The sequence below is a fragment of the Hermetia illucens genome, chromosome 2 (genome assembly GCF_905115235.1).
Source record: "Hermetia illucens chromosome 2, iHerIll2.2.curated.20191125, whole genome shotgun sequence".
Taxonomy (NCBI): Eukaryota; Metazoa; Arthropoda; class Insecta; order Diptera; family Stratiomyidae; genus Hermetia; species Hermetia illucens.
This window is the reverse complement of record NC_051850.1, coordinates 83,618,476-83,641,623: the sequence shown is the minus strand read 5'-3', so window position 1 is coordinate 83,641,623 and position 23,148 is coordinate 83,618,476. Positions and strand designations below refer to the sequence as shown.

The window sequence follows — 23,148 nt, the reverse complement described above, 5'->3', positions numbered from 1 at the left end:
TACTGGGCACCAGCAAATCTGAGATTGTAGGCCTGCCCTTTTTAATTGAAAAAATACTTAATATATTCGTATAAATACATGGTAGTTAGCGACAATTTAAGGAAATCCGAAATTTATACATCCAAATTCATATTTACCAAAGCAGCCGATGTTTTGGTATTATTATAGCTTAACCTTCTTTTTCTTCATTTTTATCGCGTGAAGAACCTGGTAGAGTCGGGCAGTTTTCAGGTCGATGCAAGTCGCGACTGGCTCAAGTAAGATCCTTCCAGGGTCTCTTCGCGGTTTCTTATCGATCTGCCAATTGGACCGCGTTCTACCGACGGGAAACTTATGATAAAGGTAAGTCTTCTTACTAACATCCGTTTGGAGATGTAATTCCAAAGCTGAATATCACGATTAATCAATCTGTTATCGAGCTCACTGACTGCAGGGGTCGTATAGGTCGCTTTGTGAATGGTGTTTTTTATTCGCTTCAATGTTTTTCCGGATTTCTGTCAGGCGGCTTCAAATTTCTCTGTTCGGTTGCATAAACCCTTGCATCTGTAACTTTGAGAGCAGATTTAACAGCCTAACTGGCAAACTTCCTCTTTGCCAAAAATATTCGAGCATATCGTTCTGCCCAACCTGTTGCTAACAGGAGCTTTCTCATATCTCATATTCCACTTCAATTCTGCGTAAAAGAGCAAATCAAAAAAACATATATTCGCAGAATGCTCTACGGTGGGAGACTAAGAGCAAAAGCTACCCCTTCTTCTTTAGATTTTGTCTCGTTCAGTATTAGGGAGGTCAGTTTGTCGGATTGACTGCACTATTCTTCTCGGTCATAGGCTTGATCCGAGCGGAGTCGAAAAGCACCGAATCAAGCCATCGTTATTTCAGGAATATTTTTCGTTCTTTTCCAATCGATAGCCCGATATTCTAATCGTTATCAATGAAGCGATAACCGGTGTCCAGTCTGTAATTTCCGTAATTGAGAGTTCCAGACGAATGACTTCCGCGTGACCTGCAGTTTTTCAATTCATAGAACGTAAAAGCGGTATTTTTTCGTGGTTGATGACCGTATTAATTGTTCGTCGATTTAAGTTCGGCGCAAAGTCACGTAAAACGCAACCCCTTTCGTAGTGCTCCTCGTAAAGCTTGTTATATGAAATGCTAGGCACATTAAAAAACTCATTCCACATGCCGAGTTATCTCTTGTGGATATTGAGGAATTATCTGAGAGACCCTATGAGACGCTAGAGGAACAGAGTAGGATGGAAATCACGTCGGGGAGTAGGACCTCTGAAACGCTTCCTACCCTAGTCTGACTCGATATGCCAGGAGCATGACGTCTGGTCGGTTATGCGGAGAATTCTTGCGGATGCACTGTGGAAAAGGCGCAGTAGTCGTCCAGAGAGCAAATCCCGACTTTGGGTTCCGTATTGATCGGCGAGTTGACGATAGAGCCAAAACCAATGGCCAAGTATCTTAGGGTTAACATTAGACTCTAAAATGAGGTTCTTTGAGAAAGTCAAAGCAGCAGTGGATAAGGCTGCAACTGTAGTCTACCCCTTAAGTCAGTTAATGACGAATGTTGGGGGCCTATATCTACTAGGCGACGTCTTCTTATGAGTGCAACGGTGTATCGTAAGCACCTTGCGCAAGTTCAGACACGGGATACTTTACGGGTGGCGTATGCTTATCGGACTGTCAGAACCAGTTGTGATGGTGATCGCGGTAATGATCTCCGTTTCCCTCCTTGATAAGGAAAGTAAAGCCATCTACAGCCGCAAGGGATACTTTTCAAAAGAGGTGGTCTTTCGTGGCAAATAGCAACGTACATTAACTGAGTGTACGTTGTCGTACGCCTTGGCAAAATGAGTAAAGGCAGGTGGACTGCGCAAATCAAAAGTACGGTGAGATTGACTACATGCACAAGATTGGGAAGGCATCCCTTCCACAGGATTCCCTGACTGTCTCTTTTGCAATGTAGTGGTGGGCAACGCCGATGACCAATGTTGAGTAGTGCTAACAAATGGAATCGTTTTGCGCATTACGTTCGTGTTGGCTTCACTATATTGTTGCTTAGAAGATTGAGCTCAAACGTTGAATTAACAGATAGTAAGGGATTACTCGAATTAATTATTCAGTTTCACCTCCCATTAGTGAAAGGAATTCCTGATATTAAGGCTCCCTAATTCGGGGAGAGCGGAAGAGCTAGATCGAAGTAATGTGTCATACGGTTCTAGGCTAGTTCTCTGATGACGGAGATGATTTTAGATGGAAGTCTAACTGCGTAGGTAAACATGTTCACCAACCCTACCAACACAAAAAAATCTCTTGGAACCTCTTGCTTTGTTTACATTGACTTTTGCCTGGATCCTTTCCTGTCCTTTCTTCAATATTAACTTTTATAGTCATATAACAGGAACATTACAAAATAAAACAGAATGATCATTTGTCATCAGCCCTCCATTGGTTTCCATCTAATAAACGGAACTCGTCAGTCCCAAATTCAATATCCACAAAATTTGACTACTCATAGCTTCAGTATCATTGATAACCGATGGAGAGAGAGAGAGAGAGCTCCTATGGGCGATGACTGGCATATACGGTTGAGTCAGTCAAGGGTAAACATTTTGACAAACCCGGTGTGATGCTTTACATTAGCTAATTCACGTATTTATTTGGGCACAGACCTATCTATCGTGACTCTGTAATCAATTTGGAAAAGGAGGAAAAGATAGTTCCCATCGTAAAGCAGAGCAGAGAAGAATTGGAGTGAATTTCGTTTTTAAAATTTTTTTTTATTTTTGGATCTTTCTCCTGCAATGATTTTAATTGATACTGACATTCTTAAAATGCAAGAAATTGACCCAAAAGTGACAACTTTGACTTTTCTGTTAATAATAGTGCGATTTCCACCAAACTTGGTAGTGTTATGTTCTACAGTGTAGCCTATATTAACGCGGGCAATCCCAGCAATTTATAAAAAAATGTACTTATAATAAATATGGTAATATACTATTGTTAACTTTACTTGAAAGGTATCGGTACGGCGATTTGTAGACCTAGATACCATATGCGTGGACTACCATATTTTTTCAGATATTTGTGTTAATTAGTTTCTGAGAACGGGTCTTTGAAGCAACAAACCCTCTCGGATTCCCGCACTCCTCCCCTTTGCGACTGATGTCAAAACTAATATCGTTTTCGGAAAGTTTGATACCCCACATGAATATACTACACTAATTTTACACCCCCCTTTTGCATGTATGCGGACAGACAGACAGCAAACCAGTTTGAATAAGGCTTAGTTTTACACAAAGCTTTTAAAAAATAGTCTATGTTCCCCAGCCGCGACCGAAAGTTGTGCAACATAAGTCCAGATTGGCTAGATCGCTGCTTTGTATGTATATCAGCCCTTTGAATTTCAAGGGCGACTTAGAAAATTTAATGTGTAGTCAGTGTTCCAACCTCAGGTTGACCTGAGTATTTTTGGCCTCAATATGTTACCTTCTGTCTAGGTATATTACAAAGTATTTGGCATCCTTTGACTGCGGAATGAATAAACCTAACTGGGGAGCATGCTCGTTTCTTCAATGTGAAAGTGACATGACTACGCTTTCTTTAGTTGATTTTGATTCTCCAACGGGGAAACCATTGCTTCACCTATTTAATTAATATGACTTTCGAGGTGGCGAGATGAAACACTTAAATTGGAATGTCTGCAGAGTATTGCCGTATCGTCGGCGAAGGTAGAATTATATAGGCGTTAATTTCTAAACAAGTCAGCAGTAGCAAAGTGCTACTGGGAGCGATTCTCGTTTCTTCCCTTCCCTTCCCTTCCCTTCCCCCTTCCCTTCCTTTCGTGTGTTATAACCAATGAGATTAACTAATTTTATAGGTTTGAAATAGTTATTACGGCGTACCAAACTATTACTTCGCCATTCCATAATTCTATATTATTAAGTTTATTAACCACTTGTTCTTCACTGATGTTTCGGTATGGATGTTTGCTAGTTCATTGATTTCTTCAGTTACTCATTTTGCGATAACGAGGCAGTAATCTCCCTCATTTCATTGCCTGGTTTGTGTATTTTTGGTTGGCATCGAATTCGCGGAGGTGACGGGTGAGGCTTTCTAAGTTTAGGAAGATTTGAGATAATGGATTTACATTTATGCGCCTAATAGATTCCAGAATGGATTCTTCCTTAATTCGAAGAAGTTTCCCGATCTTAACTTTTCGAATATTAGTTCATCGTAATCTCTTTTGGTCGAAGGCTCCAGGGCGAAACTCTATCTCCACCTCCACGTGGTGACCGCTGGGAGCTCTTTCTTAACGAAAAGCAGCAGATGGAGAAGGATGAAGGCGAGTCTCCCGCGCTTAAAAATGGGATAAATTGTACCACTGCTCCTCCAGGTTGGGGGTTGGGTAGGGCTGGCAACCCTACACGGAAAACAACTTGTTCCGAAGCCACAACAGGAACCTCGGACTGGATGGATTTTACAACGACGAACCCGGCAACGAAAACGGAATAACGATTTGCGCATTTTCTCATAGAACGTGCGCTTCCCGTACCGAGATGGAGCTGCCAAGTAACTAGCCGATAACCTGTCCAAACATAGGGCTGATGTAACAGCGTTACAAGAGATGCGTCGGACCCAGATGTGATATCAAAATCAAACTTCAGGATTTTAACGGCCAATTAGGGACGGAGGCCGTATTCAGGCGATACGTTGGCTCCCATAGCTTACATCAAATGATAACGGACTGCGGATTATTCAATTAGCAGTCTCACCCGAAATGGTTGCTGGAAGTACCTGCTTTGTGCGGAAAGCGGTTCAGATCCACACATCTCTCCAGATGGGACCACTTTCAACCAAATTGATGTGTTGGTTGGTGTTGATCGAACGCCGCCACCTCTCAGCCTTGATGAACGTCAGAACATATAGGGGGGCCAACATAGATCGGATCACTATCTCGCTGGCATGGTACTCTGAGCTCGAATAACAACATCACCGAGAATTCCTCTGAGAATCAGGTGAGAGTTAACACTGAAGCCATTCACAACACAGCCCTCCGCAACACCTATACGAGGGAAATGGATGCCGCAATAGCCATAGTCAGAAGACATCCTGGAGATGAAGCATAAGCAAATGATTTTCACAATTACCTGAAGAAAGCTATGATAAATACGGCCACAAACATAATTGACCTCAGTCGCAAAAAGAGCCGGAACGGCTGGTTTGACGATGAATGTAAGCTAGCAAAGGAACGGAAGAATGCTGCATACGGAGTAATGTTGCATTCTCAAAGGACGCGGTCACGCGTGGAGACTTATCACGAACTCCGGCGAATGGAGAAGTGACTTCACAGAACGAAAAAGAGAGCCTGGGAGAACCAACAGGTCTGTGAACTCGAAAAGTACAGGGAGCAACCACACCTAGCGCGGAAGTTTTACCAACAAGTCAGCAGGACGAAGCCTTCGATATTCATCCTGCTTAGACAAAGAGGGAAATCTGATTTCCGACAAAATGGGCATATTGGAGCGATGGGTTGAGTAATTTGATGAACTACTGAACAACCAGAACATCGGCGAGCTGGAGGTCCCGCCAACTGAAGACGACGGACAAATGCAGCTACCGCCAAGTATAGAAGAAAAAGTCCGTGCAATTCATTGGAATTACAGCCGAATTGGTTAAATATGGAGGCAATTACACCAAGTGGTTCATCAACTTGTGCTCAAGGTGTGGGACAACGAATTAATGCCTGACGACTGGCAAAAAGGCATTATCTGTCTCATACATAAAAGAGAGATATCACACAGTGCAGCAATTATAGAGGTATCACGTTGCTGAGTACCATATATAAGATATTCTCCGCTATCTTGCTAGGCCGGATAGCCTCATACGCTCAGAACATCATTGGTCCACACCAAAGAGGCTTATTTCTAGGCAAATCGGCAACAAATCAGATTTTATCTGTGCGGTAAGCGATGAAAAACTGCTGGAATATAGACATCAGTTGCGAATTTAAAGCTACCTACGATAGCATAGCTAGGGTAACTGTACACGGCCATGGGAGAACTCGGTATCCCGACGAAATTGATAAGATTGACTAGGCTGACCCTGACCAATGTGCGAGGCCAGATAAAAGCAGCAGGATCACTCTCAAGATCATTCGACATCAACAACGATCTACGCCAAGGGGATGCCCTATCATGCGTCCTCTTTAACCTGGCCCTCGAGAAACTGATCCGTGATGCAGAGGTAAATGCGAAGAATCCTCCGAAGAATTTTTGGCCCCCTTCATGAGGATGGACGATTCCGTAGCCTACATAACGACGAAATCTATGAGCGATACCATGACCGTCAGGTTGTGGATGAAATGTGGCTCAATAGGTTACGATAGGCGGGTCAGTTAATCCGTATAAATGAGGATGATCCAGCCCGGAAAATCTATAAGGGCGCCGTTGATGATGATGATGATGATGACTATTGCGTTGCCTTTGTCAGCTGTTCAATTATTTGATTGTGCTTAGCACTCGGAATGGCGTCCGTCGTTTAGTTAGTCTTTATAATTTTTTCGACTTGGCGGCGTCTATTGTATTTGGTCGTGGTTTCAATGTGCTTGATTTAAGCTTCAATGTCCCCTATCGTAGTCTCAATGTATTGCGAATTATTCACAATAATTCACAACAAAGGAACAAAACCTAATGAATAAATGCTTCACCTATGTGTTCGCATCACCTCCTCTCACAGAACCTACGATAATGAAGACTGGAAGGGCTTCAGGTATGAAAGGTTTTGCGTATTATAGACATTTGTCTCACTTTTCTTTCTATGGTCTAGCCATCGTAGTTTTTGAGTTATTATGACTCCAGAGGTGTAAAACGGGCATTTTTTATAAATGAGTTAGTTGCAGGGTGTATGAGGACCCTATCCTTAAATTTGATTTTAAACGATATTACTGACTGCATATGTGGGCGTTCATGATTTCAAAATTTCTATCAAATTTTGTGTCAATAGGAGTGACCGTCTCTGAGAAAAGTGCTTGTGACAGGCATTAAACCGATTTTATTAAGGTTTTGTTTTACAGAACCTTAAAATCTCGGGTGGCGTACAAATCATTCGATACTTTCAATATCCTCTAATTTCGAAGTCTCTAAATAAAGGTAGAAAGAGTTGGGGGCCCAGCAGACCGAAAATCCTACTTTGGTTCGTATGCAGCCTTCGGGGAAGGTTTTCGGTGAAAGAGAAAATCCAGCGAGCAATATCACTGACAAGCAATAAATAATCTAGGATGATCTAGCACCTGATGCTCTTCACTGTCTTGATTTACTTCGCTTTTTGCTTTCTCTTCTTCTATTTTTAAGTTATATGGAAATCCTATTGTTAATGACGATTAACGATTAATTAATTATTGAAAGAATGCACATAGAAAAACGCATTCTGATTGCGAAAGAGATAAATAGCGATGTTAGCTTAAGTGGCCTTTGCTAGAATGAACAAAAACCCAGCATCATAGCCCTAATATCCATTTTCGCGATTATCCTTGAATTATTCAAGTTAAAATTATTTCCATGAAATGGCTTTTTCGCCCTTAAAACTTGAATTTCGGAATTGGGAGGTATTGATTGGGTTAACAATTATTCGAAACAAAGTTTTACAGAGTTGAAAAACTCATCAAAATTGTATGGAAATCGAAACATATTTTCCTGCTGATCCTTGACGTTTCATGAATCTATGGAAATTTTAACCAGACCAGCATGCTCGAGTGCTTTTCACCGGAATCAACCTCTATCGAAAATTTTGCTTCGAGCTACGGAGGAGTATGAATAATTCCTACATTGTCATGGCTTTTTCCTAGCTGGATTGCTGCAGTGGAAACAATTGCGTTCTTAATCTGCAGGATTGATTGCATGTGGAAAAGGGTGTTCCCATTGAAAATATAAATATTAACAATCTTTCAGAGGCACTGCGGGAACCGCTTCTGGCGTATTGTGTTTTCCTGAGCCACGAACATTTCTTGCATAAATTAAATTTCTCCGGTAATGGGAATACTTTTAGCACAAATGAATCTTCCAAATCGGATTTCCTTCCTTTTTATGGGCTTGTTCACTATTCTCAAGGAACACTATCAACATTTAGACAAAATAGTCCTTAAATCAAGCTTACAGCGCTTTCAATAAAAAATCGATTATCCTAGATCTGAAATTTCACGGACGGTTGAATTTATAAATTTTGCTTGACTCCAAGAGCTCCCTACGGGCACCATAAACTTTAATCCTAACTGAGTAATCTTCCATGAAACCAAATATAATTTGTTTCAGTTCCAGTGGAACCAGTAAGCAGGCACCTATGTGAGTGCCTATATACTATGTATACATGGGGAAGGGAAGGCATTGAACGTTGATTTCTCCCATCGACATTTTTCTGCTTTTCTATACTAACGACGGAAATGAAAATATTTCCCAGTTGTACGATGATATCAAAATAATGTAATAACGATATCTGAATTCAAGGTTTCATGTAGGGCATTCAGATCGGATAAATTGGCTTGAATGGACAGGGAACTCACTCTGGAGAAATGTTTTCGGTCTTTATGGAAATTTTCGACGCTGGGATGGTTTTCATTTGATATTGCTGAAACCTGATATTGGTTTAATGAATATATGACTTTATTTATGATATTATCATCGCGTTATTACAGCATGTCTGGTATAGAATTTGTACACTGCTCCAGAAAACTAAATATATGTGTGTAGATCCATATTCCTTTTGCTCGTTTCAGGTGATAACTGGACACGTTTTAGCACCACTCAATTTCAGAGGCGGCTCAATTATGGTCTATATGGTTTTCAGCATTCATGGCTTTCACTAGCGCACGGGTAAACTCAAAGGGGTTCCAGGATGCTTGTCTATGTTATTATCTTTTTGGTGTAACGTCATCTTTAAGAAAAATGTCTTTTGTGCTCCCACCAATTTGTGATTTTAGTGGTGTAAGGACAGCGATTTTTTTAAAAATTAAAAATACTTTATATATTTTGCTTAGAATTGGATGAAAAAACGCCTGGCACATAGTTTTCAGAACCGTAAGAAATGAGCGACTAATTAGTGCTAAAATCATCATAATGGACCAATGCTCATTAAAAGAAACGTTTTTGTTTTTTAAAACTTATAACCTTATCACATGCCCTTTTCTCGGAAATGGCACCTTATAAAGAGGCGCTCAAATTAAGTTAATAATAGTATATTACTGCGGCTTCTTTGCCTTTATTGTGGAGACTGCCACACGGCGTCCAGCGACCTATACACTGCTCTGTACAGACGATGTTTTCCTAGCGTCTCAGAGCAAAGCTGATCTTGAACAACTGGTTCAAAAATATAATGACCCCTTATCCAATACGGCCTGAGTCTAAATCGGAATAAGCAGGATTTTTGACGATGGATCGCTGTGAAATAGACTCCATCAATGTCAGTGGCTATTACTTGCCCAAACTAAGCAAAGCACCAATGAACCGCATTATCAAATTGCTTGACGAAATAGCGCCATTTGGATGATATGGCATTCCACAACTGGCATTCTTTGCTATGACCGCAGTGTCGTCCGCCTGAGGCCTCTGTAGTTCTGAGTGTAGGCCGACTGTGACGAGCCGATCCCGTTTCTGAACGGGACAAATACTGAAGAAGAAGAAGAAGACGAATTTGACTGGAAAGCTCTCTGTAACTTCATGAAAGGATTACACATATGAAAACCTTATCATTTTTGAAGCGCCGAGCTCACCGTTTGCGATTTTTCTTTAACATGTTTTCTGCGTCATGAAGAAAGAAACTAACCGAGTAACAATCAAATGCTAAAACTACTTTACACGGAAACATCAAACCATTGTTAGGACTGACAGAAATTAACCTTGGAATGATATTTATCCTTTTTGGACGCCGGAATTACTTCATTTGCCACAGGTTTTTCCCTATGTTATTTGGGTGATCAGTGACCTTATTTTGATATATTATTTCCATCTTTAATATTTCGTCTTTAATGAATGGGATTTGCAGATATCGATTATGTCGCAGTAATTGTTCTTAGCATTTTTGACTGTATTCTTTTTAATGTTTCGATGTTTACTAGGCGTAAACCGCCTCAGATGTGACGGCCTTGTAAGTCAACGCTTTATAACCGCTGCCACCAGGAAAGCGTTTTGTATTTCAAACTGCCTTAGAGCTTTCGTTTAAATATGTTTCTTCCGAGTGAAACTTCTTTCTTTCCTCTGCTATGCCAATATATTCGTTTCCAGTAGACTGCTAGACCAAAGCGCCATTGAATTTCATAAAGGTGCTTTTGCGTTCGCTTAGGATGAAGAATAGTTAGACTTTGTTTATTTTAATTCTTCATTCTTTCAACCATTGTTCAATACTTTTCTGATGGTCTTTTAGTTTCGACGATACCACTTGAGGATCCGAATGTGTACCTAGTACAGCTGTATTGTCAGCAAAAGTGAAAATGTGTAGGCTTCTGTTGGTAGCAAGATATGTCGCATACAATAAATAAAGATGACTACCGAGCGCACCACTTTTAGTCACTCTAGCGTTAATTCAGGTTCAAATGAATTGAAGTCACTGTTTTTGATGATGCATCTTTTATTTTCTGGTACAATTCCAGGGTTTTGTAAACGTTCGTAGGCTTTATTTAATTTTGAATATAAGACCATCGTATCAGACCTTGTCGAATGCCTTTGTTACTTTTAGGAAAATGGCTGAACAGTACGTCCTTCCTCCAGGTGCGCTATTTTTTCCGGGATACACTTGCTCAACAGGTTCTCGAAAAGTGAGAAGCGAATAGACAATAGAGTTGTCGATCTATACCCTCCTTGGGGATCATATTTATTTGGGATTACTTCCAGTTTCGTAGAAAAGCTTCTAGTTATGCTACCTGGTATGTGCATTCGATTAGCGGCAGGGCATGGGGGTAACAATTTTTCCATAATCAGGTCCTTGGTTATCATCTGGTGACTTAATCATAGTGGTCTGTTCAAGTCTCTCGCTGCTCTCTACAGAGAATAGTTGGAATTTGGAGTAACAACGAGTCTAAAAAGGCATTAAGGCCCTTTCTTCTTTTGCTTCGGAAGTCACAAACTAAAATTGGCCGAAATAGATGGGAAATGGCCAAAAGACCGACCTAAATAACGATGGCTTGATGCGCTATATGGTGATTTAAGAGCCTCCTACTCCACCCGGCATTCGATCAAGACTAGTTGACGCCGTCACTAAACGGAACCAAGGCTTACGATCCAAAAACACGTATGCCTAAGTATTATTGCAACGATGTGCGGTTATGAACACACCGTCCGTGGGACAAGAAGTTATTCTAAATATGCCCTCCATTCAGGTGAAGGAGAAGCGTAAAACCACCAACGACCCATAGGCTCATATCATTTATCCGTCCAATCATGAGTCTTTTGATATTACTGACTTAATAATCTTCAAGGTGGTAATCAAAAGGAAATCCGACTCAAGGATGTTTCCGCGGAACCCAGTTATAGAACTGCTCTGACCTCTCGGAAAACTGGCGACCATATGCCATGCGGAGATAAATGCCATTTGATTGGCAGCAGAAAAAAGTGATGGAATTGATGGCAAGACCATGCATTCCATCTGTAGGCGAAGACATCCTCGAAAGTTTGTAGAAAGACGTGGGCAGAAAGGGTAAAATTGGTGAATGAGTCTAGTAAAAGGCCTGAGTATTTGTAACTATTGCTCCCTCAATTGCTCAGCTTAACCTAACCTAATCCTGGTCATTATGCCGTGTTCAAAGCGTTGTCCAGGATTGCTAAAAATATGTACTGTTTCGGCTGTTTGACTTTGACTGTGCGATCAAGGATCCTGTCCAAAATTACCCAATAATCCTCTGTCACGATTCAGACCAAGAAAAGGACCCTCAGACAAACCTCCTCAAATGGAACATATACTGTCATATTATTTCTTGTTCTTTCTATTTGAAGTTCCTTATTTTGTCTCCATAATAATTATGTTTACTACAGTTTTGAAGCAATATTGGAAAAGGGATGCTACCGAGCTAAACCAAAAAAACTCAACATCATCATCATTATTACGTTTCAACAAACGTAAAAGTTCAAAAAGTTATGATTTTCCCTCTCGTATTGAGTATTCAATTTATGGAAATGCATTTTTAGCTGATATCCTGCCATATTGGTAACTTAATTTGGATAGCAGAAAAACGCAATCAGTAGATCAAAATTTCGTTTACTGTCAGAGATATCGATGTTAATCCCTGAGGCGGCCTATGTGGAAAAATTGAAAAGACGATGAACCGCGATGATTTACAGCCTCAAAAATACTACTTGGGCGCGGATAAATTGAAATAGAAATCTCCCGGTGGTCTTAAAGTTTCCAGCGCTATCATTGGTAGATGAATGTGGCTACTCTTTTGTCCGCTTTGTAATCGAAAAAGTATTATTATCTGTATCCAACAACCCGTCAAAATAGACGTGAATTTGATGATGGATCAAATCAAAATGCCATGACCATCTTTCTTCCATTTGGCAGCTTAATTCCCTTTCATCTGGAATTTAATGTCCGATTTGCTTTGATAATACTCCCTCTTTGTTTAATTTGGGCTGGCATGGGCACGATTGTGGGAGCTTGGGACACCATCACAATGAATACGAACATAACATCACGATGCTCGTCAAGGTGTTCGACCTTTGGGAGAACGAGCACGTTTTCAGCAGCACCGCGGGCAGGTAGGATGAGGTAGACATAATGATAATAGCTGCAATGATGCCAGGCGGTGCTGATGATTATTATGTCATGAAAAATTCTTTTGAGTCGGAATTTCAGGTTAAAATAAATGGGTAGACAATAAGTCTGCAAATTGAGGGCAGTTAGCGTGGATGTAAATCGAATAATGGGCAAATTTTAAAATTGTGATTGGAACGTGATTTAATCGTCCTAAGTCAAGGGAATGAACAATTTAATTTTTATGGTCAAAGAACAATTTCAACTCTTTGAAACCTGCCAAGCTTTGTGTGGGGCTACAATGTAATGATTGCATCTCCAAAGCAGAGAAAAAGGAAAACATTCTAATGGCAATTTCCTTCTATTACATTCCACTGTTTATGATGTCTGTCGTTTATTTTAATTCAGCTTCCTCTGAGAATTTCACTTTGTATGACCATTTTCATTCTGTTGGCAATTCTTTAGGAAGACTAGAACCAAAATAAATTATTTAGGGATAGAAACCCACTTCACTGGAAGACTCTTTAGCAAGTTTAAAAGGCCTTTGTGTGTTCGTAGCTTGTCAGCAGATGCTTGTACTGGAAACAATAGATACGCAACACAGCTGCGAGCCCGGAACAATACATAGATTGAAGCTTCGGTGAGTCATGCAGCGTTTCAAAATTGTTGAAATTTGTTCGGTTGATAGTGTTTGCTATTTACGATAGCTCAATTTGTGCCCATTAGTAACGCGGGTTAGAGTTCCTGCAGTTCTACTGTGCTAGATAAGTAGCCGTTTAGTGGATATTATGGGAAGGACTTAATACAGAGCTAGTTCGTTGGATTTGGATGTAAGGAACATATTCAACTAAGATCGAATGATATTTTCAATGTTTTGATAAGAAAATAACTTGAAATTTACTGAATCAACTGATCATCGGAAAGTAGATTTACCGCATCTGCCCAACATCTTGGCAGATAGCATCGAAGGCTGGATTGGAGATCTATTGAATTTCTTTCGTTATCGCAGAAAAAAGGTTGATAGATATCTTCTGATCCCGGTTGCGATCCATGATCTACTGCCCGGAAATACATACATGCAGTGATGATAGGACTCACATCAACAACTCAACAAACGATTGACTTTGCGAACGGGGTTTCCAAATCTTTCTCAAGTTGATTACCGTTTGGTGCGGCTACCAACACACATTTTTGGTGCAGCTACCAACATACATATTAGAAATTCTGTTCGAAAAATGTACAGGGAGATTCCGAGGAGAACACCAAAACCCATCTAGGAAATATTCTACCTGCCTGTGGCCGTCTAAATTTCTTTATTTAGCCCATTCTTTCCATTCGTAAACGGCAATTTATATGTACGCAGCTCCCAATCCAATTTTCTGGCCATGGTTGCTCTAGATTTTATCGTCCTCTCCATATCATCTAAAGAAGCCTACATCTCCGCCACTGTTCTGTGTCACTAACTTCTAACGCATCCTAGTGACCATTGCCTACAATAATGCATAGCCAGTAAGAGAATTGTAGGTGACTTTATCGTGTTCAATTAACACGTCCTTAGGTATTCGACACTGACATTATTCTTTCCGTTCCGTTACCGACTAATAAAGCTAAAATACCACCTCTATAACAGCAAAGGCATATAATTGGTGCAGGAGAGTCCCAACTTCTTGCTAATATTAACGAATCCACATTCCCAGATTTCGGACAAAGTTGCATTGTCAGAAGGAACAACGCAACCGTAATATGCAATTCCATAAACGTCCTAAATATTCTGTATACAAATGTAAAGAGGAAAAGTACGGTGATTCAGCAGGCTGAGACACTTGGCTTTGCCGGTGTTAATCTTCAATCCGATCCTCATTCTGATTTTCTGTAGATCTAGCGTCATGTTACCAGGATCTATGACATGATAAGAAGGTGAACATATTCCATCACTATGATGAAGGTATTTGAAGAATGAGATCGTCATGCAGTGAATGTTAATTGTTATGATCTTGTAACGTTGTTCATAGAACGTTACAAGATCATAATAATTAAGATTCGATTCATAACCTTCTCGGGTACTTATTTTAGTTTCACCGAAATGTTCCTAAACTGAAAAGCACTCAGGGTACTGTTGACACTGTCGAACACCTTTTGGAAGTGAAAGAAAAAGGTATCTCTGATAGGGAGAGTGCAACGACCCGTGTATAATATAAACACAAAACCTTATTAGAATCGAGTTGATGTCTGTCTGTCCGTCTGTCTGCCTGTCTGTCTGTTTGCCACACTCGACTTATTCGGAAACGGCTAGACCGATTGTCACGAAAATTGGTAAGAGCGTGTGATCTGTTGTTCCCTGTACATGCAGCAAGTGGCGCCATTTTGTGTCAAATCTAAGGGGGGCTCGCCATACATGTGAATGGAGAGTGAACAATTTTTTTTTCCTAAAATGTGTCCATGTGGTGTCCATGAAAGGACTCAATTAGTACTTTTCGAAATTGATTCCATATTAGATATTGGGTGAAACATAGGGGAGTGAGACCTCAAAATATGACCATCAAAAAGTGTAACAGGTCTCGTTCTCAGAACCTATCCAACCGAAAAATCTGAAGAAAATGACAGTGGTGCATCTCTATGAAATCTAGGTCTCAAATTACATCCGGTTCCGATATGTATCTGCATAAATAAAGTTAATAATAGTATAATAGCATATTTTAGAAATTTAGCCGGAAACACCTCTTAAGTTCATGCTGTGTAAAGGACAATTAGGTCAAGTTTGAAGAAAATCCAACCATTAATAACAAAGTTATAGGGGGTGAAACTTTGCTACTTGCTGTGAATTTCGTGCATTCTATAACGTGTTTGACGTCATCATCCCATATCAATTCGTCAATACCACAATAAAGTCAGTTGATATGAATGGGGGGTCACAAAGAAACATTTTATTTGAAGTTTTTGGATTATGTGTGTATCAGTATCAATTACTCCAGACAGACATGTGCGTGTGTAGGTATATATGCGTGTTAATGAAGTTAACGGGTAGTTGATCCAGCCAGTCGAAAGTTCGGGCATTAATCAAATACGAGCTTCACCGCAAAAGCACACACGACATATATTAAAATATAAACGATGGGTTTGGTGCTGAAATCAATTTGTAGCCCATAGTATATCGGTAGATTACGAAGTTTGCTTCTGACGATTTCAGTCTATTCAATCAGCCGCGTATCCGAAGAGTTGTGAGTTAGTAGTTAGAACGCTACGCTGTCGCAACGGTAGGTTACGGTTCAAATCTGTACAAATCTTAATTTGTACCGTGGCTAGATGTCGAATCTTCTTTTTCTTCAGCCTTTGTCCCGTTCACAAGTGGGGTCGGCTCGATGCCATTTTGTTTTATATAGCGTGATCTAGATGTAATCATGAAGCTTTCAAATCCCCATCTAGCCCAGAATCTCTGTTGACTGGAGGGCTGTGCTGTGGATGGGTTCAGTGTTAAGTCTCATCTGATTGTCAAACGGGATTCTGGGTGGTGTTATTATTCGAACCAGGAGCACCATCCCGAGTCTATATTGGCCCCCTATATGTTCTGATGTTCATCAGGGCTGAGAAATGGCGGCGTGATAACACGTGGTCAATTTGGTTGAAAGTGGTCCCGTCTGGAGAGACCCACGTTTATTTTTCGGCCACTTTCCACACAAACCAGATACTTCCAACAACCATTTCGTACGACACTGCTAATTGAATAATCCGCATGCCTATCCTGTCATTTTTATTTTGATGCTAGCTATGGGAGCCCACGCATCGCCTGAATACGAACTCCGTTTCTACTTGGCTGTTAAAATCCCCAAGTATGATTTTGATATCATAAAAAAGAAAAAAATCAATTTCTTGAAATTTTTTAAACAGAGCATCACCTTGAATATGTACTTAGAGCAAAAAACGGTAAGAACTGTTTGACATTAACTTCATACTACAGTATGCACTTATTTGAAATCAAAGTAAATTTGATCCATCTAATTGACACTTGCCATCCTGCAGAATGCGGGATGGTCGGCCGCTTTAAACTAACGAACGTAATCCACTATAGAGAGAGTGCTTTGTTACTCTGTTAATCACTTGAAAATAACTATCGCATTATTGGGCAACAGCTAAAGCACTATTGGGGCTGTCAAATGGTAAATTGTTTTCAGAAATTCATTTTTATGTCATTTTATTTGGGTAAAAATTGTAAGCCAATAACCCTGCCTGAATCCGTTCGTGCAAAGATTAGAAGTGGTGAAGCTTAAATCCCAAAAAGGATATTCAATATTCTGTGCCAATGAATCTTTCTATATATGGGAGATTTGGAAATATGCATTTGCTTTTATGACGTATTCAGATAAAGTTCCAAAAAAAATTGATCTTAGAAACCCCTACCTATGACCAAATCTGCGGTGAATTTGTAACCATATGTGTATATCACTATTACTGGGAATATGGTGAGAAGCAACAAGAATGCATTTGACTAGAAAGACTTGCTGGTAGGCATAATAGCATGTCAAAAAATCACTACTGAAATGCTTCATTCAGTGAATATGTAATCTCTGCTAATTTTCATAGCTTGACTTTTTGACTAACTGCTACTAGTTTTTCAAATTTAAAACATTGTATAATTAATTAATAATTGTATTAATATTGTAATCCCAAGCCCAAGGTTCATCGCCGCAATGCATTTTCCAATCGAAAGTAACTCTATTATTTGAACCACTTCGCGATTGATTAATTTCATGGTTTTATTTTCATTAATTTTGACTGCGTTACATTTTATTGGTCATGTTTACACCATTCATTGTACAATTTACTGAAATGTAAACTATAAACTCTGCCCAGCCCTTAATTTATTTCTAACAATGGAAAGTGAAGGAGTTGAAGAAGAGAGAGAAGTGGTTGTATTGTAAACTGGAAAACACACTTCTCATAGAATTGCAGATGCTGAAAGACAGGAAGCCGAAAGTAAATAATTAATTAATTATGTTAGCTCTTATTGTGAAAATTGACGTAAACACAGGTAACTCATTAAATGTTAATGATTTTATCCATATTTGTTTATATTCGGTTATGGAATTCCCAATAAGCGAATCTTATTCAAGCTGTTGACCACTTCATGCAAAAAAAGAGTTAATTACCCTTGAAAAATGGCTGGTAGGTAGTTTGAAGCAACGAGACAAAATTGGGAAATCAATCATCGTAGCGTAACGGAAATCCTCACCAGAAGCTTCAAGTGCTCACGTTCATGAGTCATCTGGGACCACAACATTCGATAATTTTGTAGCGTCCGGTCAAGGTAGTTCTCGTGGTAAGTAGTCATTGTTTACCATTTTCTATCATATCTTTGTAGTTTATCCAAAAAAAAGATGCACGAATTGGGCAGTTTTTGGGTGTCCAATTCCTGCTTTTCGGTGTTTCATCGGTACACCTTGGAAACGCTCTTCCGTAGATTCTCAGGTGGATCATAAGACAAGAAATTGATCAGAAGCATGATGAATGATAAGAATTCTCGAATACATGGCTACGGACACCTGTTTGAATGCAATTGACATTGACATTCGAATAACTTCAATATTTCAGAAACTTGAGCAGAGTTCCCACAATTGTTTCCTGTTGAACGAAGTGCGAAAGAAACTTGTGGTGTCATCACATTCAATATCTGGACAGTTAACGTTGAGTTGATGTAACAGGTGCGTGTTAGCAGGGATGTCCGCGAATACACCGATATTTTTGAATTTCATTGGAGATTGAAGAGTCTGCTAATAAAATATAAGAAACATAAACATTTTAATAAAACTTGGTTGTTGGGGCAAAGAGGCTACTCCGTTTACAAGGATATTTGCTATCAAACTGCAAAGTCGGGTTCGTCTTATCAACGATGTGCGACTTGAATCGATTTCTTCCTATGTTTTTCTTTATTTTATAAAGCGATAGCTTAAATGGTAACTTCCGATTTCGAATGAGTACTTCAGCTAAATTGTACACACCTACATCTATCACTAAAAAGCAAATCATTGCCAAATTGACTTTTATGTAGTCAGGTTTTACAAGGGTCGTCTGTCCATTACACGCACAGCGTAGATATTGATTAATCTTCTGAGTCGCTCTTCGGATCACGATAATGTCCGTGCTATTCAATAAGATTATTTGCTTCATAAAGTGCCTACCTGATAAAAGACTAATTTATCATTTCAAGGAAACTAATGGATGACACGTTTCTTCAGCAATACGGTGAAAGAATTCTGCCCTATAGTAAAGGAATAATAGGCATTCTTGTAGGCTGTTTGTAACGTGTCAACTTGTTAGAAGGATATTTACAAGGCCTGCGGTGAGGTAATTATATAGCTGTCGGATGGGAAGGAAATTAATACTGTTGGTAAATAGGAAGCTTTTTCGATTATAATTATCATATCGTAATTAATTGTTGGTGTTATTTCCAAATGAGCTTACATGGTAATGTACCAGCCCAAAAAATATTCGGCTCCTGGTAAATAGAGTTCGTTCTAGCATATTTAAAAGGTAGTATTTTAAGCACCTTTTAATATCCATTCATCTATCGGAACTAGATAATGGATCTTTCGAATTGCAACGCATTCATTAGCTTTTTTGTTCAACTTTAGGTGAAAAGTTTTTTTTGCAAATTATCTGACTCCATTGACGGAGATAGTGTATTGCCATAGGAATAAGCTATTGGGAAAAGTATTAATGATATTACTGTAGCTACTGATTCCCGGCAGCTGACTGTACTTCCCGGTCTATGTTCATCGTCAGCTAAATACCCTTTTAAGTGAACACGTATTGAAACTAGAATAAAAATCTTGCGGTGAATGTTGACACTTCACTAATAGGCTTGGCAACACTACTGTCCTGCTTTAAATGATACTGATAATTTATAATATGTTAAGGTCGAGTAATCTCGAATGAACAACACACTACTTGGTCCTACTACAACTTCGTTAATTGTCTCACACACGCTACAGCCGACGTTTGCAGTCGTCGGAGAATTGGAAAAGTGATATGACATCACATTACTTATTAAAGTAATGTTTCGCTCACGTCTATACTCGCGTCACTCCTCTTCGTCCTTGCCATGGACATTGCCACGTGGGAACTCCAGCTACCGATTCCCTACACACTACTCTGCGGGGATAATATTCTTCTATCGTCCCCAAAACTAAATTGAACTTGTACAACCCGTCAATAACTGGAGTGATCATTTAATGCAGGTCATCTCAGGAATTGTTTCAGATCAGCTTTATCGTGAGACGCTAAGAACACATCTTCTACGCGGAGTAGTGTGTAGGGTACTGGACTTTTAATGTCGGGCGCAGTGTTGTTCATGGCCAGGACAATGAAGAGTGGCAAAGGGACGCTTTATTGATAAATATCGATGGCTGCACGGAACGGTTCAGTATACTTGGATCACTTCCAACTCTTCTCTTTAGATCGTGGTAATGAAATTTATACCAGTGAATAAAGTCCTCTGTTTAGTGATTAAACGCTTTCTCTAAATCGAGGGAAGGGCGTCGTGCTTCCTTATAGTTAGTTGTTAACTAGTATAGTTGTCGATGATTTCAACAATGTCCAGAATGTGCTTGACAATTTCGACCGGGCTGACTGTTTTCTTCCACATTGACATAATTGTGCCATGTTGTCAATTAGATGGTGTTTTACCTTCTTCAGCAACGCATTTAAAGAATTTTTGAACATAGACCATTTTCCAAACCCCAGCTGTAATGTTGTCAGGTGTTGTTGGAACTGGAATTCCAGTTTCACTCGCTTGAACTGTCACTTCTATGATACTGATAGGTGAAATTACTCAAAACTCAAGGTTTGTAATTGTGCCATGTTGTCAATTAGATGGTGTTTTACCTTCTTCAGCAACGCATTTAAAGAATTTTTGAACATAGACCATTTTCCAAACCCCAGCTGTAATGTTGTCAGGTGTTGTTGGAACTGGAATTCCAGTTTCACTCGCTTGAACTGTCACTTCTATGATACTGATAGGTGAAATTACTCAAAACGTGGACAGTATTTGCAGCTGAGTTAAGGACAGTGTGATACGCAAGGCAATAATAAATCGTCTATGTTATGGAAAGTGTGATGGATTCATAGGAGATGACGCTATCGCTAGTTACAGTGAAAAAATTGCAGGTTGAAACGATAGTGATCCGTATCAGCCAGTCTCATAGGTAGCAGTATCGATACAATATTGTCCGCTTGGACTTACAAAGTTGAGGAGAGCCGTTTCTGTCGTACTCAAGTTTTGTGTCACTACTTTTGGCACCACGCGTTCATTTTATCTAACAAATTAGACTTACCAATGAATTTGTCGAATATTTCGCAAAAATTTAAACTTCCACTAGAATAATACACAGAATAGTAAGTAACTCCCAGGTATGAAGTGAAATCAGGTTGGTTTTTGTTTTGGATTGTAATTTTTTCAGCAGCTATGAAAAGTACAATGTTCCGCGAGCAGGGTCAAGCACAGCATTCAGTGAGAATACCAGAACAAAAGTAGAAAGTGCTACTATTAACAAAATTCCTTTAGAAACGCCAAAAATATATCTAAACAAAGAATGCTTGAAGGCGTTAGCCAATTCATCATTTGTTCCACTTGTAGTTTCTTTCAAATGAATGTTAATAGCAAGTATACACACGGGTAATGTTTGTTTTGCTCATCTCAGAAGATGACCTCAATTAAATTATAGTGCATTCATTGTTTTCTGTAGATTGTGTTACCTTAAGTGTGTGCACTCAACAAGCCAGCCCTCTATTAATTGCGCATTTTCAATTTTCCTTTCACCATAACTTTTTTCAGTTTTGATTACGGCAAAGATGTTTCAAACTTTGTCAGATTTATTTCCAAGATTTGAAAAGGTAAAAGCAGCAAAGCCACCATTAATTTACGCTTTGAACCAGTTCACACAATCTCTCGGGCAGCTAATCAAGTTTTCAGATTCCACAAATAACACTAATTAACAGCCTTGCATTCAGAGTGTTTAGTACGGTTCAGCTTTTGCAACTTTTTTTTGGAACTCACAAATATCGAATTCCTGACGTGGAGGCTTATGTTAAACAAAAAATGTTCTGATTGAGTAACGTTCCAAATTATGTGCTGGATTTTATTGCGCTTATTTCATATTGGGCAATGAATTGAACAGAAGCAACAGTGATGCACATCACCAAATCAATTAAACAATTATTCATCAGTCATTGTCACCGTGGTCACTTCTCCTGAATAGTGATGCCGGCGGCTTTCGTCAGCTTCAGATATTAACGTGGCGAATAATAAACACAAAATAGGAACGTAAGTGAAAGCCATTATCAGGTAAATATGAGGGGAAGGACAGATTGTCAGCACTTGATAAAATTTAAAAAAAAACATTATGGAAACCAGGAACTAGTTTGCCAAAAAGAGAAAAAACTACAATTTGATTGATGGGTGAATTTCTTCGGATTGCATGTAAATGTTGATGATTATCCTGAATTGAATTGATTGAATCTGAGTGGACGTGGAGGATATTATTATATGTTTACAAATTCATTATATTATCTTTGGCAATTTCGGGTATATATGCATTCTAATCGCCTTAATATTTTTCTTACAGGTAAGGCAACATACTTTTTAGATTGCTTATAATAAACAAGGAAACAAGGATTTTAGAAGGTAAGCCTTCATTTAAAATATTTCAAAATATTCCATAATATTTCTTCAATCTCCAACTCCGTCGTTCGTATGAGTCCACTTTACGTGATGATAATGTCATATACGTTTTAGAGTGCAATAAATTCACGTGAAATACAAAAATTTGACTTTCTATAACTTTGCTAATAATAGTTGCATTGTTTTCAAACTTTTCTGAACTATGTCCACTATTATCGCTTAATTCGTATGAATGAGGATAATCCAGCCCGAAAAGTCTGTAAGGGCAATATCTATGGTAGAAAAAGAAGACGAGGCAGATGGCGTAGGCCGGGACGCCAGGCAGCTTTTAGGGGTATCGAATTGGTGGACCCCGGCGCGAAACCGGGATATCTGGAGTTCCTTATTAAACCATGCTTATGCCGGATACCGGTTTTTGAGCCTTTGATGATCACGATGATTATTAGCTGATTACTTTTAGAATGATTTTAAGGGAGATTTCGGGTGAATTTCTTAAATATGATAATATGCTATTATTAATTTTATTTTGAGCAGATATATTTTGGGACCTAGACTAGATGCATCACTGTGATGTTTTTTTCACATTTTTTCGCTTGGATAAGTTCTGATAACGAGACGACGAATTTGACTTCCTTGCGTTTCACTTAATATAAAAAATAAGATGGTTTCCAAAAAGTACTAATTGAGCCCTTTCTTTTGATATCCCGTATGACCATATTCTGTGAAACAAT

General features: G+C 39.3%; 2 protein-coding genes across 9 annotated transcripts in view; one reads left to right on the top strand and one right to left on the bottom strand.

The window, feature by feature from the left end:
• LOC119649858 (calcium uniporter protein, mitochondrial) overlaps positions 1-23,148 on the top strand; it is a 629,226-nt gene that overhangs the window by 353,901 nt on the left and 252,177 nt on the right. The gene's annotated exons all lie outside the window — the stretch shown is intronic.
• The window catches only part of LOC119649857 (protein javelin), a 65,068-nt gene that overhangs the window by 30,181 nt on the left and 11,739 nt on the right, over positions 1-23,148 (bottom strand). The window lies entirely within an intron of this gene.